General features: G+C 45.1%; 1 protein-coding gene across 1 annotated transcript in view; it reads right to left on the reverse strand.

Annotated features, from left to right (window-relative positions):
* LOC126071886 (zinc finger protein 709-like) overlaps positions 1-16,421 on the reverse strand; it is a 1,190,808-nt gene that overhangs the window by 1,160,213 nt on the left and 14,174 nt on the right. The gene's annotated exons all lie outside the window — the stretch shown is intronic.

Genomic DNA, 16,421 nt, shown 5'->3' on the forward strand with positions numbered 1-16,421 from the left:
TCAGTGAAAGTTTGCACAGCACATTATGTCCTCGTTCAGCAATTTTTACACAAATTGTTCGATGACTTTGGTTACATCCTTCACAATGCATGAACATTCTCATTCTGGTAGTTTCGTTTCTAGTGATCTATTTTCCCTGCACCCTTACCTTCTCATCTTTTTTAAAGAGTAATTGTTGACCATTTGTTCTCATATAGATGATTTTTTAAAAGAACACAATGCTCTCAGGTGATATTATTTTGTCAGCCAACCTTTTATTTAGCTAAAAGGTGACCTTGGGATAGTTTTGTTTCAAGGTTTAAAGAATATCTCAGGGCATTAGTCTCAGGGAGTCCTCTAGGCTCAACCGGTCCAGCAAGTCTGGATTTTTAAAGAATTTGCAGTTCTGTTCCACATTTTTCTCAACATTCTTTCAGGGTTAGGATTTTTTAAGAATTTAAGATTCTGTCCCACATTTTTCTCACATTTTATTAGGGTCAGGAGCATGACCAAGGGCCACCCCGGTGCTGTGCGGACTCAACATTGGAAAGGAAAACAGTGCCCCCAGCCCTGTCTTTTTTTCCAGTGGAGTTTAAATTAGGTCAGGGAGATGGACAACAAGCACCTAAATATGGAAAAGAAAATAGAGGTGTGGATGTCAAGGAGAGATTTCTATAGATCCATTAACAAAAAGGAAGATAAGGTTCACAAGGGGAATACTATTCAGGAGAGGATGTGAGAGAGACGTTTAAACTGAGCCCATCTCGGAGCAGAGTCAGCCTTGTGGGGAGAGGGAGGAGAAAAACGGAAATGGCAGTGAGAGACGGTTCCCTGGAGGGATGTATTCTGTAATCAACTGATTGGGTCTGAGGATGAGAGAGCGGGGTGACCTGGATTCCTCCAAATCTCTGAGCACAGGAGCCTGGGAATTGAGGGGAGGCAGAAGAATCCAAGTTGGAATATTGACAGGGAAATTTCTGATCATACAAAAATTGATACAAATTCAGAGGAGTTTTACAAAAGGAAACGATATCAGATTTGTTTTAATGAACACAATAGAAAATCAACAACAATAGATTCTGAGAGCAAACTAGGAAAAATATCATCCCCGAAAATTCATCCAGGATAATATTATTTAGTGTAGGTATTTTTTTTTTTTATTGATAGCATACAGACAGAGGTCCCTGGGTGGCCCCTCAGCCCCATCCAAGACCCTGACTAGGGGACACCAGGCACTCCTATCCGGGCCTGGATGCGGTGGGGACGCTGGAACCTCAGGGTCTATGGGGTCTCCTCACTGGGAAAAGGGTGTGGTTACCAGGGACTGAGTGGGGAGGTGAATATTGCGGGGTGAGGTCACCAGGGACTGTGATGGGAGGTGGACACAGCAGGGAGAGCTCACAGGACTAGGGGGAGGTCGACACACCCTGCAGAGGGTTACCAGGAGGGTAACAGGACTGAAGTCTCACCAAGGTCATCCCATTCTCAGATGAGCTGGTTAGAGAGGGTGATCCACTCGGTGTCTCTCCAGGGCCAAAACATGGTGTAGACACAGGTCCAGAGCGGGCAGTCAGGGCACCTGCTTAACCTTCCTGCTGCAATCACCCCGGCCACGTCCCACTGGGCACTCAGGTTCCTTTTCTTATTGTGGCTGCGAGTTCCTTTAAATGTAAAACAATGATTCTTTTTCTCCACTTTTCCTCTCTTTCCTGAGAATAGTGAGAGTCTCAGGTCTGTTCATTCCCTTTCAGAGCTGAGTCAGGTTATTCCGGGCTCAGCCGGAGACCACCGCTGGGGAAGTGTCTCAGGAATGTTCTGTGTTCCATTAGAATTGCGGGGAAAACACATGGCTGCACACCTTGAAGTGAGGTGGAAGAAGACATGGACTGAACACGTTTATAAAAATAGTAGTTACTCTTCTGTGCAGGGCTGAAGTTTCTGATGTGTGTGATTCTGGCCCATTTCTTGTTATTATCTGGACATCATGGAGGGTCAGGACTTCACCACGGCTCAGTGGTAACCAGGCGGATTTCTCCCCTAGCCCCTCATGTGTGGCCAGTGGAGACCACATGGGGAGCAGTAATGAGGAGCCCCCCACCTACCCATGGTGGTATCAGTGGAAACCCAAAGGGGTACCTGAACTCCCACCCTCACCCCCAATAATAAGCAGCCCCAGAGCCTGTGGTTCAATGTTGGCTGAGGGGGAATCTGGACTCCACTCCCGCCTGGAGGTAAAGGGTCACCTACTCCCCTAAGAGTGACAGAGAGGCCTGAGAAACCAAAGATTTAAGTAATTAGAATTCAGCAGTATATAAAAAGAACTGTATACTATGATCAAGTGGGGTTTATTTCAGGGATGCAAGTCTCATTTATAACACTCAAAACTCAATCAGTATTATTGACCATATTAATAAACTGAAGAAGAAAAATCACATAACCACATTAATTGATGTAGAAAGAGCATCTGGCAAAATTCAGCACACATTCATGATTAAAAAAAAAAAAACTAGTCTTTTTTTTTTTTTTTTTTTAGGAATACTAGGGTACTTCCTCAACTTGATAACATCTACAAAAAAAAAAAAACCTCCAGGAAACATCGTACTAAATGGTGAGAAATGAAATGCTTCCCATCTAAGATCATGAACGAGACAAGGATGTTCATTCTCACCAACACAGCACTGGAAGTCCTAACCAGCCACAAGGGCAGAAAAGAAAATAAAAGGAACACAAATTGGAAAGAAATAAAATTGTCCATTATTTGCAGATAACATGATGGTCTACAAAGAATATCCCAGGGAGAACGGAAACAAGACAAGGATGTCCTTTATCACCACTTCTATTTAACATCGTGCCAGAAGTCCTAGCTAGAGCAATAAGGCAAGAAAAAGAAACAAAGGGCATTCAAATTGGTAAGGAAGAGGAAAATTATCCCTATTTGCAGATGATATGATACTATACATAGAGAGCCCTAAGGACGCCACAAGAAAACTACTGGGATCTTCTAAAAATTAAAGACTTAGGCTCATCAAAAGACTTCATCAAAAGAGTAAAAAGAGAACCTACAGACTGGGAAAAAATTTTGGCTATTACAAATCAGACAAAGGGCTAATCTCTAAAATCTACAAGAAAATCCAACACCTCTACAACAAAAAGACAAGTAATCCCATAAAAAATGGGCAAAGGAAATGAACAGACACTTCACCAAAGAAGACATTCAAGCGGCCAACAGACCCACGAGGAAATGCTCACGATCTCTAGCCATCAGAAAAATGCAAATCAAAACCACAATGAGATACCATCTCACCCCAGCATTACTGGCACGAATCAATAAAACAGGAAATAACAAATGTTGGAGAGGCTGCAGGGAGATCGGAACTCTTATGCACTGCTGGTGGGGGTGCAAAATGATACGACCATTTTGGAAGACGATATGGCACTTCCTTAGAAAGCTAGAAGTAGAAATATCATATGATCCAGCAATCCTACTTCTAGGAATATATCCTAGAGAAATAAGAGGAGTCACACGGACAGACATATGCACACTCATGTTGGTTGCAGCATTGTTCACAATAGCAAAAAAAGATGGAAACAACCTAGATGCCCATCGACAGATGAATGGATGAACAAACTGTGGTACATACACACAATGAAGTATTACGTAACAATAAAGAACAACAATGAATCTGTGAAGCATTTCATAACATGGATGAATTTGGAGGGCATCATGCTTAGTGAAATTAAGTCGATCACAAAAGGACAAATATGAGACCACTACTGTAAATACTCACGAAAAGGATTACGTACAAAAAGAAACAATCTTTGACGGTTACAAGGGAGGGGAGGGGTGAAGATGGAAAAACACTAAATAGACAATAGATAAGTGGAAACTTTGGTGAAGGGTAAGACAGTACACAATACTGGGGAAGCCAGCACAACCTGTACAAGGCAAGGCCATGGTAGCTCCATAGAGACATCCAAACTTCCTGAGGGGCCAAATTGCTGGGCTGAGTACTGTGTGGACCATGATCTCCAGGAATATCTAGCTTAATTGGCATAACATAGTTTATAAAGAATATATTCTACATTCTACTTTGGTGAGTAGCATCTGGGGTCTTAAAAGCCTATGAGCAGCCATCTAGGATACTCCACTGTTCTCACCTCTTTGGGAGCAAGCAAGAATGAAGAAAACTAAAGATACAAGGAAAAGATTAGTCCAAAGGACTAATGGACCACATCTACCATGGCCTCCACCACAGACTCCAGCATAACCAGATAGTGCCTGGCTACCACTGACCTGCTCTGACAGGGATCACAATACAGGGTCCCCAACAGAGCTGGAGAAAAATCTAGAACAAAATTCTAACTCAAAAAGGAAGACCAGACTTGCTGGCCTGACAGAGACTGTGAGTATGGCCCTCAGACACCCTTTCAGCTCAGTAATGAGGTCAATCCTGAGGTTCACTCTTCAGCCAAAGATTGAACAGATCCATGGAACAAAACAAGACTAAAGGGGCACACCAGCCCTGGGGCAGGGACTGGAAAGCAGGAGGGAACAAGAAAGCTGGTAATAGGGAACCCAGGGCTGAGAAGGGAGAGTGTTGACATGCCATAGGATTGTTAACCAATGTCAGAGAACAATGTGTGCACTAACTGTTTGATGAGGAACTAGTTTGTTCTGTAAACCTTCATCTAAAGTACAATTAAAAAAAAAAAGAACACTACTGGAACTAATAGAAAGATTCAGCAGAGTAGCAGGATACAAGATAAACATATAAAAATCAGGTCAATTACAGCAATAAAGAGAACTATGAAAAGGAAATCAGGAAAGCAATACCATTTATAATAGCCCCTTAAAAAAATACTTAGGAATAAATCTAACAAGAGATGTAAAAGACCTATACAAAGAAAACTACAAAACACTACTGTACAAAACCAAAAGAAACCTACATAAATAGAAAAACATACTATGCTTACAGACGAGTAGATTTAACGTTGTGAAAATGTCAGTCCCACCCAAAGCAATCTATAAATGCAATATAATCCCTACCCAAACACCAACAGTATTCTTTAACAAGATGGAAAAACTAATCTTTAACTTTATGTGGAATGAGACCTTGGATAAGTAAAGCACTATTGAGGAAGAAGAACAAAGTAGGAGGCCTTGCACTACCTGACCTCAGAACCTACTATACAGCTACAGTAGTTGAAACAGCCTGGTATTGGTACAATGACAGACACACCGACCAATGGAACAGAATTGAGAACCCAGATGTAAATCCATCCACCTATGGTAACCTGATCTTTGACAAAGGCCCAAGGTCCATTAAATTGGGAAATGATATTCTTTTTAACAAATGGTGCTGGCAAAACTGGAATGTCCATCTGTAAAAAAATGAAACAGGACCCATACCTCACACCATATACAAAAACTAAGTCAAAATGGATCAAAGATCTAAATATAAAACAAAAAAACTATAAAGATAATGGGAGAAAAAATAGGGCCAACACTAGGGGCTGTAATACATGGCATAAATAGGATACGAACCATAACTAACAATGCACAAACACCAGAAAATAAACTAGATATCTGGGATCTTTTAAAAATTAAACATCTGTGATTATCAAAAGACTTCACCTAAAGAGTAAAAAGAGAACCTACGGACAGGGGAAAAAAATTTTTTTGGCTATGACATATCTGACAAAGGTCTAATTTCTAAAATGTATAAGAAAATCCAACACCTCTACAACAAAAGGACAAATAATCCAATTTAAAAAATGGGCAAAGCGTATGAACATACACACCACGAAAGAAGACATTCAGGCAGCTTGCAATTATTAGCCATTAGAGAGATGCAAATCAAAACTACAGTGATACACCATCTCACCACAACCTTACTGGTATTAATTTAAAAAACAGAAAATAACGAATGTTGGAGAGGCTGCAGAGAGGCTGGAACTCTTACGCACTGTTGGTGGGAATACAAAATGGTACAACCATTTTGGAAAAGAATATGGCACTTCCTTAAAAAGCTTGAAATAGAAATACCATACTACTCAGCAATCCCACTCCTAAGAATAATACATTCTAGAGAAATAAGAGCCATCCACCAGTAGCCACATGCACACCCATGTTTACTGCAGCATTATTCACAACAGCAAAAAGACGGAAACAACCTAAGTGCCCAGACACAACAATAAAGAACAATGATGCATCTGCAAAACATCTCACAACATGGATGAATCTGGAGGGCATTATGCTGAGTGAAATAAGTCAATCATAAAAGGACAAATACCATATGACACCACTATTATAAAAACTTAAGAAAAGGCTTACACACAGAAACAATCTTTGATGGTAATGAGGGAGGGGAGCAGAGGAGATGGAAAAACACTAACTAGATAGTACATAGTGGTAACTTTGGTGAAGGGTAAGACAGTACACAATACCGGGAAGTCAGTACAACTTGAACAAGGCAAAGCCATAGAAGCTTCATAGACACATCCAAACTGCCTGAAGGACCCAGTTACTGGGCTCAGGGCTAGGGACCATGGTCTCAGGGGACATCTAGCTCAATTGACGTAACAGTTTATAAAGAAATTGTTCTACATCCCACCGTGGTGAGTAGCATATGGGGTCTTAAAAGCCTTCAAGCAGCCACGTAAGATAACACCTACTGGTCCCATCTCATCTGGAGCAAAGGAGAATGAAGAAAGCCAAAGACACAAGGGAAAGATTAGTCCAAAGGACTAATAGACCACAACTACCATAACTACCACAGCCTCCACCAGACTGAGTACCAAACAATCAGATGGTGCCCGGCTACCACCACCCACTGCTCTGACAGGGATCACAATAGAGGGTCCCGGACTGAGTTGGAAGAAAATGCAGAACAAAATTCTAACTCACACACAAGAGTCCAGACTTACTGCTCTGACAGAGACTAGAGAAATCCCGAGAGTATGGCCCCCAGACAGCCTTTTAACTCAGTACTGAAGTCACTCCTGAAGTTGACTCTTCAGCCAAAGATTAGACAGGCCGATAAAACAAATATTCTAGTCGGTGCAATCATGCAATCAGGATACACTGATATTTACTGGTGACTGGAATGCGAAAGTTGGAAACAACAAAAAATATCGGCAGTTGGAAAATATGGTCTTGGTGATAGAAATGATGCCGGAGATTGCATGATAGAATTTTTCAAGACCAACGACTTCTTCATTGCGAATACCTTTTTTCAACAACGTAAATGGTGTCAGTATACATGGATCTCACCAGATGGAATACACAGGAATCAAATTGCCTACATCTGTGGAAAGAGATGATGGAAAAGCTCAGTATCATCAGTGGAGCAGACCATCAATTGCTCATATGCAAGTTCAAGTTCAAGCTGAAGAAAATGAGAACAAGTCCACAGGAGCCAAAGTACGACCTTGAGTATATCCCACCTGAATTTAGAGACCAGCTCAAGAGTAGATTTGATGCAGTGAACACTAATGAACACTGAAGACCAAGCGAGTTGTGGAATGATATCAAGGACATGAAAAAAGCGAGAGGTCGTTAAAATATAGGAAAGAAAGGAGATCAAAATACATGTCAGAAGGGACTCTGAAACTTGCTCTTGAATGCTGAGTAGCTAAAGCAAATGGAAGAAATGATGAAAAGAGCTGAAAAAAGATGTATTTCAATGGGTGGCTCAAGAAAACAAAGTATTATAATGACACGTGCAAAGACCTGGAGATAGAAAACCAAAAGGGAAGAACACGTTGAGCGTCTCTCAAGCTGAAAGAACAGAAGAAGAAATAATTCAAGCCTCGAGTTGCAATATTGAAGGATTCTATGTCGACGGCAGTGGTTAGTGGGTATGGGCCAAATACTAAATGATGCAGGAAGCATCAAAAGAAGATGGAAGGAATACACAGGCTCACTGTACCAGAAAGAACTGTTCAATGTTCAACCATTTTAGGAGGTGGCATATGATCAGGAACTGATGTTTACTGACGGAAGAAGTCCAAGCTGCTCTGAAGGCATTGGCAAAAAACAAAGCTTCAGGAATTGACGGAATACCAACTGAGATGTTTCAACAAACGGATGCAGCACTGGAAACGCTCACTCGTCTATGCCAAGAAACTTGGAAGACAGTTACCTGGCCAGCCAGCTGGAAGAGATCCATATTTATGCCTATTCCTAAGAAAGGGGATCCAATCAAATGCGGAAATTGTAGAACAATATCATAAGTATCACACGCAAGTAAAATTTTGCAGATCATTCACAAACGGCTGCAGCAGTATATCGACAGGGAACTGCCAGAAATTCAGGCCAGTTTCAGAAGAGGACGTGGAACCAGGGATATCATTGCTGATGTCAGATGGATCCTGGCTGAAAGCAGAGAATACCAGCAGGATGTTTACCTGTGTTTTATTGATTATTTAAAGGCATTCGACTGTGTAGGTCATAACAAATTCTGCGTAACATTGCAAAGAACGGGAATTCCAGAACACTTAATTGTGCTCATGGTTAAGCTGTACATAGATGAAGAGGCAGTCGTTTGAACAGAACAAGGGGATACTGCGTGGTTTAAAGTCAGGAAAGGTGTTTGTCACCATACTTATCCAATCTGTATACTGAAAAAATAATTCTAGAAGCTGAACATATGAAGAACAACAAGGCACCAAGATTGGAGGAAGACTCATTAACAACCTGCGTTATGCAGATGACACAACCTTGCTTGCTGAAAGTGAAGAGGACCTGAAGCACTTACTAATGAAGATGAAAAATCACAGCCTTCAGTATGGATTACACCTCAACATAAAGAAAACAAAAATCCTCACGGCTGGACCAGTGAGCAACATCATGATAAACGGAGAAAAGAGTGAAGTTGTCAAGGATTTCATTTTACTTGAATCCACAATCAACAGCCATGGAAGCAGCAGTCAAGAAATCAAAAGACGCGTGGCATTGGGCAAATCTGCTGCAAAGGACCTCTTTAAAGTGTTGAAGAGCAAAGATGTCATCTTGAAGACTAAGATGTGCCTGACCCAAGCCATAGCGTCTTCAATCATCTCATACGCATGCAAAAACTGGACAATGAAGAAGGAAGACCGAAGAATTGACGCCTTTGAATTATGGTGTTGGCGAAGGGTATTGAATATCCCATGGACTGCCAAAAGAACAAACAAATATATTTTGGAAGAAGTACAACAAGAATGCTCCTTAGAAGCAAGGATGGCAAAACTTCGTCTCACATACTTTGGACATGTTATCAAGAGAGACCAGTCCCTGTAGAAGGGCATCATGGTTGGTAAAGTATTCAACGAATGAGAGGAAGACCGTCAATGAAATGGACTGACATGGTGGCTGCCACAATGGACTCACGCATAAGAACGACTGTGAGGATGGCGCAGGACCAGGCAGTGTTTTGTTTTGTTGTACATAAGGTCTCTATGAGTCGGAAATGACTCAACAGCACCTACCAAAAACAACAACATAAAACAAACATAACACATGTAGTTCAACCATTTGTTTGAGACTAAATGGGCACACCAGCTCAAAAGCAAAGATGAGAAGGCAGGAAGGGGTAGGAAAACGAGACGAATGGAAATGGGGAACCCAAGGTCAAGAAAGGGAGAGTGCTGACACATTGTGGGGTTGGCAACCAATGTCACAAAACAATTTGTGTATTGTTTAACGGGAAACTAATTTGCTCTGTAAACTTTCACCTGAAGCACAATAATATATATATACACATTTATGGACACACAAAAATCAACTGTATTTCTACATAGTAGTAACGAACATGTAGAAACCAAAATTAAGAATACAACACCATTTGTAATTGCTCAAAGAAAAAAAAAGAAAACATGTACAAAACATGTACAAGACATGTACTCTGAAAACTACAAAACAACGGAAGAAATTAAAGAGGTCTAAATAAATGGAGAGACATGCTGTATTCATGAATGGGAAGACTCAACACATTAAAGACGACAATTCTTCCAAATGAATATGTAGGCTTGTCGCGTTGTTGTTGGGTGCTGTCGAGTCGGTTTAGACTCACAGCGACCCCATGTGATAGAGCAGAACTGCCCTATAGGGTTTTCTAGGCTGTAATCCTTATGAGAGCAGATCGCCAGGTCTTTTGTCTTTGGAGGGCTGGGTGGGTTCGAACCGCCAATGTTTCAGTTAGCAGCCAAGTGCTTAGCCATTGTGTCACCAGGGCTCCTCATATGCTTGTCACACATTTTGCTCATTTCTCTCTTCCATTTTGTTTGGTCAGGCCAGCTTTAGCCCGCTCCTGCAAATGCGTGTCCTGGGGAAGAGCGTGCAAAGTCACACACAGATGTAAGTTCCAGATATGCCTTCCCTCGCAACCCTCCAGAGCAACGGTTCTGCTCACCTACCTTCAACCTTCTCTCCCCAGCAGATAAGATCCCCTCTCCCCAAAATCCTGCTCTTTCGCTTCAAGCAGACCTAGCCAGCCCTGGCCTGGGAACCTAGGTGCACCCCACCCTTGGAACCTAACAAAGGCTCAAGCCCCAGGTCCTGCTTGCTCTCTTGGTGTGCCATAAACTCCCTCCGGGATCTGTGAGTCATCTGCTCTGCCTTTCAGCTTCCTTGTGGGTCTTTGCTGAATCCCCACTTTCCTTCTAACACCACAGTGTCCCATCTTACTTAACATTTAAATCAAAGTCACAATGCCTATAAAAGTCCTGGCAAGACTGCTTATAGCTATAGACAAAATGATTCCAAAACTACAGGGAAAGTCAAAAGAACTAGAATAGCTAAAGGAATTTTGAAAGAAAAAAGTGCAAAATACCATGTAACTTAACTGCCAGAGATCCTATAAAGCTAAAGACTGTGGTGTTGGCAGGGGAATCCATACACAGGTCAGTGGTACAGAAGAGAAAGCCCAGAAATCGGTCTATGAAAGTAAGGCCAGCCGATTTTTGACAAAGGTGCAAAAGGGTTTCAATGCAGGAAGGGTGGTCTTCTCAACAATAGTGCCAGAGCCACTGGAAAGCTGACGATCATAAGGTCAAAGTTTCCCAAGCCTGGAGTCCTGACTCTCCCTGTCGGGATGTAGCCCAGACAGGGTCAGTGCCTCGGACACAGTAAGCACAGGGATTAACTGTTGGAGCTCCACACAGCTGCCTCTTTCCTCCAGACATTCTAGAAACTCTCCACCTAACCTGGAACCCAAAGGATTCTGTCACCAAGGCTGACCTTCACAGGTTGTCTCAAGGGGCACAAATCACATTCCAACAACACTGGATGCGAAAACAAAACAATTATCCAGAAAAAGCCCCAAGGCAACCACAACTGTTGTTAGTTGTTGTTCAGATTCTGACTCATGGAGACCCCATGTGTGCAGAGTATAACTGCTCATAGGGTTTTCAAGGCTGTGCCTTTCAGCAGATTGCCAGGCCTTTCTTCTGACATCTCCGGATAGGTCTGGACTGCCAATATTTCAGCTAGTAGTCTGGCACTTAACCTTTTGCACTACTCAGGGTCTCCTAAACCACAATTGTATGGTGCGGTGGAGTTGATTCTGACTCATGGTGACCCCATGTGGTGGCTATGAGTTGACCACAATTACATCCTCACAAAAAGCCATGAGGAAACCCTGGTGGCATAGAGGTTAAGTGCTACGCTTGCTAGCCAAAGGGTCGGCAGTCCGGATATGCCACGTGCTCCTTGGAAACTCTATGGGGCAGTTCTACTCTGTCCTATAAGGTCTTTAAGTCGGAATGGACTCCACGGCACTGGGTGCACTGGGTCAAGAGCCACGAGTCAGAATCAAGTCTGGACTCTGCTGGAGTCAGGGCCTCAGGCCTCTGCTCCTCGCTCCTGGTGACACACCAACACCGATGGGAACAGTGACGGGAGGAGGCTGGGCCGAAGAGGACAGACCCACCGGTGACGTCTCCAAAGGGACCTTCAACCTGAACGGGGTTCCGCTGATATGTGTTCCCTAGGGAGCGCCCTGGGGACAGAGGCCTGAGGGTTTAGCGGGGTCAGGTTTCAGGGAGTGTTCACTGTCCTCTCTAGATCACTGTTTCCAGTGCCACACAAGCCAATTACAGAGAACCATCCGCCGACTCAGGAGTAATGATAATTAAAACACCACGATAAATAATTTTAAATTTGTTGGAAAGTCGTATGTGTGAGAAATAGCTCTGTCCGTGAGCTGGATCACAGAAACGGAAGGAAGAATCCGGGAATGACGGGAGGGGTTTGGGGTTTGGGGATTTAATGCCGGCCATCGGCAGAGCTAAACCGGGGTCCTGGATTTGGGTACCTGCGGCCCACACATCGGGAAGCCTCCGGGAAAACTGGACCCCCGGGGGCCCCGCCGCCCATCCTGCGGGCGCACCCCGCAACACGGCTCTGTAGCGGGGGTCCTGAGAGCCCCTCCCACCCAGGACCCCGCAGGCACGGTGCGTGCGGGGCGCGGGGCTCCGGGCCGGGGGCGGGGCCTCGGTGCGCGGGGACGGGCAGGACGCCCTGGGTCCCGGTGCCGGAGCGGCCCGCCCTGCGAACCGGAGGGGCCGGAGACCCCGGAGCGGGGCGTGGGGGACCCGCTCATCGCGCAGCGGCCCCTTCTATTCTCCGCGGCCGGTGCAGCTGAGTGACTGCACCCGGCGCCGCTTCTTCGGGGCGCGCCGGGCGGGACGGCACGTGCGCTTAGAAGGCGGTGCCCAGCCCAAGGCCCCTGATTGGGCAATGCCCCAGGCCCCGCCCAGACCCCCTGATTGGACAGTGCTCCAGGCGGCCCCGCCTCCGGATTTAACGACAGACGGGGGGAGCGCACGTTGCTCGGTGGGCGGGGCTCCCTCCAGGCCCTGCCCCTTCTGAGTGACAGACGGGACGGGAGATCACGCGGCTCAGGGGGCGGGGCCTCTCAGATAAAACCCCGTTACCTGAGTGACAAGGGCACGAGCACCTGTCCAGTGGGCGTGGCTCCCCTCGCCCCGGCCCCGCCCCCGGGACCTCCGCAGTGGACGCACGCGCTCCGGCCCTGGGCGGACGCTGGCGTCTCCACGCTGCTCCTCGGTGCCCTGCGTCTCCTCCTGGACGCGGAGACACTGTTGTGCGCAGGGGACTCCAGACACGGTTTCCAGGAGACCAACCCCACGTCCAGAGCAGGAGGGGCGCCCAGGCGGGGCGGGGACAGGCGGGCCTGGTGTCCCCAGGGTGGGGGTCAGATGGGGCTCCTGCTCCCTGTTTGTGACGCACTGAGCAGTGAGGGCTCCACGTGTGATGAAGCCTGCGTCCACGTGGGTGTATGACCAAGGACGGCACCGAGGGGCCCAGGCGCCCTCTCCCACCCACAGTCCGGGGATTTAGACCAGGAAACCCGAGGACTCCCCAGCTTTTGTCCTGTAAGCAAAGTTTGAACCCTGCATCCTGGCCAAATGTTTGAATGTGATTTAGCTTTACGTAAGGAACGCTAACGAGATGTACAAGAGATTAATAAAATTGGTATCATTTACTACTCAAACCTTTTCAAGCCACAGCTAAAATACTGCCAACATTATGCTGGTTATTTTTTAAGTCACCACTCTGAGAAATACTGGAGGAAATTGAAGAAAATATATCCCATTTGGCAAAAAACATTCTATAAAATTTTTAAATACATACTGAATTCTCAGATGATGATAAAGGCAAATTACAGGAAAATACTGCTCCCAGAGCAGTAAGACCAACGTAAAAATGAGCTGTCCCTGAGCTTAAAAGGACCGCATGCTCTGTGCCATTAAGTCACTTCCAACTATAGCTACCCTATAAGACAGAGAGCTGCCCTACAGTTTCCACGGCTGCCTTTAGGGAGCTGTGATCCTTAAGGCTGTATGTCAATCTGGCTGGGCCGTGATTGTCAGTTGTGTGGCAGTTATGTGTAGTTTGGCAGCTATGTAATGATGTGACCACCTCCATGATGGGATCTGCTGTAAGTAGCCAATCAGCTGACAGGGAGTTTCCTTGGGGGTGTGGCCTGCACCCAACATAGGTGGGCTTTGCTCAGAGTTTCCTCGGGGGTGTGGCCTGCACCCAACATAGGTGCGCTTTGCTCACTCTGAGTTTCCTCGGGGCGTAGCCTGCACCCAACATAGGTGGGCTTTGCTCACTCTGGATCCTGCAGCGGCTCCTATTCATCTGACCTCCGGCTCTTGGGACCTGAGCTAGTTAGTAGCTTACCTGCCGATCTTGGGATTTATCAGCCTTCACAGTCTGTGAGCCAGCAGCGTGCCAGCTTACCTGCTAGTCTTAGGATTTGTCAGCCTCCACAGCCTATGAGCCAGTGGCCTGTTGTCTGACCTGCCGATCTTGGGTTCACCAGCCCCTGCAGCTCCATGAGTGAGAAGCCTCCAGCATGACCCACGGACTTGGGAGTTTCCAGCCTCTACAACCGTGTGCGCCATTTCCTTGGTATCGATCACTCCCCTCTTCTCTCTCTCTATAGACATTTCACTGGTTTTGCTTCTCTAGAGAACCCAGCCTAAGACAGGAGTCTTCATGGTACAATCGTTAAAGCACTCAGCGGCTAACCAAAAGGTTGGTGGTTCAAACCCACCAGCAGCTCCACAGAAGAAAAACGTTAGCAGTCTGCTTCCGTAAAGATTTACTCCACGGCCATGAGTTTTAGGAATCTTTATGGCAGCACATCACCAGGTCATTATCCCGTGGAGTGGGTGGTGGGTTAGAACCACGGACCTTTTGTTTAGCAGCTGATCACTTAACCACTGCAGCACCACAGCTCCTTTTTAGGACCACATGCTCCTTCCTTTATCCTTATGAGAACCTGACTTCTGGAAACACAGTTTTAGTTAGCTATTTATGTCTTTGCAATTAATGCCGATGGCCCTACAGGAGACAGCTGGGCGGGGTGATACTGACTGAAAGACATTGGTAAAGAACCCCATTATTCTACACTAATTGAACAGCAGAGCCAGGATGACTCACACCAACAAAGAGGCCAATCCCGCAACCTTCAAAATGGGGGCCCACATGCAAGAGGGTTCAAGATGCTCCATGGAATTCATAAAGAAATATTAAATGTCTACTTAAAATAACCAGTTCCCTAGACACACAAAAAAGGATCGCTAATTATAAAAGTTTGACGTAAGATTTTTCACTACTGGCTAATACTGGGCTTCTCCGGAGTTTCTGAATATCTGAAAGAAAAATCAGGGCTTCACCAAGCAGGAGGGATCAACGGACCCACCAGGCAGTAATTTAATTCTGCAATATACTGGGTAAGTGGGTCTTCCAATATTCTGTAACGTTTTCAAAACTAACATTTGGTTTTATGTATTTCTGCAAGGAAATCATGATTTGACACTAAAAACCAAGGCTAAATGCACAAATAAACAGTACAAAAAAACAGTACAGACATGGCAAAATTGACCCTTCTATTCCTAGACTATATTCATTAAAGTTGAGAGATAAAATTTTATGTTGATTTAACCAACTGTAACAAAAAGTTAAGATAAAGAAGTCAAGATACCATAAATCTTGATGGACGCAGACTGCCACATCTTTCTCCAGCGGTGGGTTCCAGCTGCTGCCTCTTGATTATGTACCAAAATGAGCTGCCCTGGCTCATCCAAAGTTGTGTAAGGGCAGAGGACTGGGGAGCTCACACCTCAAACCTCCCAGTGAGCCAGGGAAATGTAATATCCGAGAACAGGGGACTGGAAGCTGAGGGAAGGGACGGTGAAGGTGGGCGTCCCCCACTTCTTTTTCAGCCCATATCCCCCTCTCAGCCTGGAAGAACCTGCCCTACAGGAGGGAACACCACCCTGCGGAGCTGTGGCTGTGCACTGCAGAGAAGATACAACTCCCAGGAGTCCCTGGGGCACAGCTTTTCCATGTGTGGTCCACACTGCATGCTGGGAGCAATCTGAAGGGCAAACGCCTTCTTTTTCAAAAGAAAAAAAAATTGATGGCATAAAATATATAACAAAACTTCAAAGTGGAAAGATAAAACTTATTGAGTGAGAAAAAACACCGACAAATGTTATGAAATATAGCTAAAAGAAAATGCGGCCCTGGTGGTGCAGTGGTTAAGAGCTTGGCTACTAACAAAAAGGTCAGCAGTTTGAATTCACCAGCCACTCCTTGGAAATCCTACGGGGTAGTTTTCTGTCCTACAGGGTCGCTATGAGTCAGAATCGAGTATAGGCAATGGGTATTGCTCAAAGAGTACTAAGAGAATTCTTTCTCACTTAAATCTTTATTCCTGAAAAGGATTATAAATTCACTCCCTGTGAGTCCACTTTACGGATGAGGCACTGATAAAGAAAAGGCAATACCACGTTGTAAAATAGGGCCACCGGTAGCAGCGCCAGAACCTGTCTAGCTTCAGGGTGGATAATGCAAATCAAGATGAGCCCACGGCTGACTCCTGTGAGGTGGAGGTCAGACATATGTCCACTCTCCAACC

This window comes from Elephas maximus, chromosome 3 (assembly GCF_024166365.1).
Source record: "Elephas maximus indicus isolate mEleMax1 chromosome 3, mEleMax1 primary haplotype, whole genome shotgun sequence".
NCBI lineage: Eukaryota > Metazoa > Chordata > Mammalia > Proboscidea > Elephantidae > Elephas > Elephas maximus.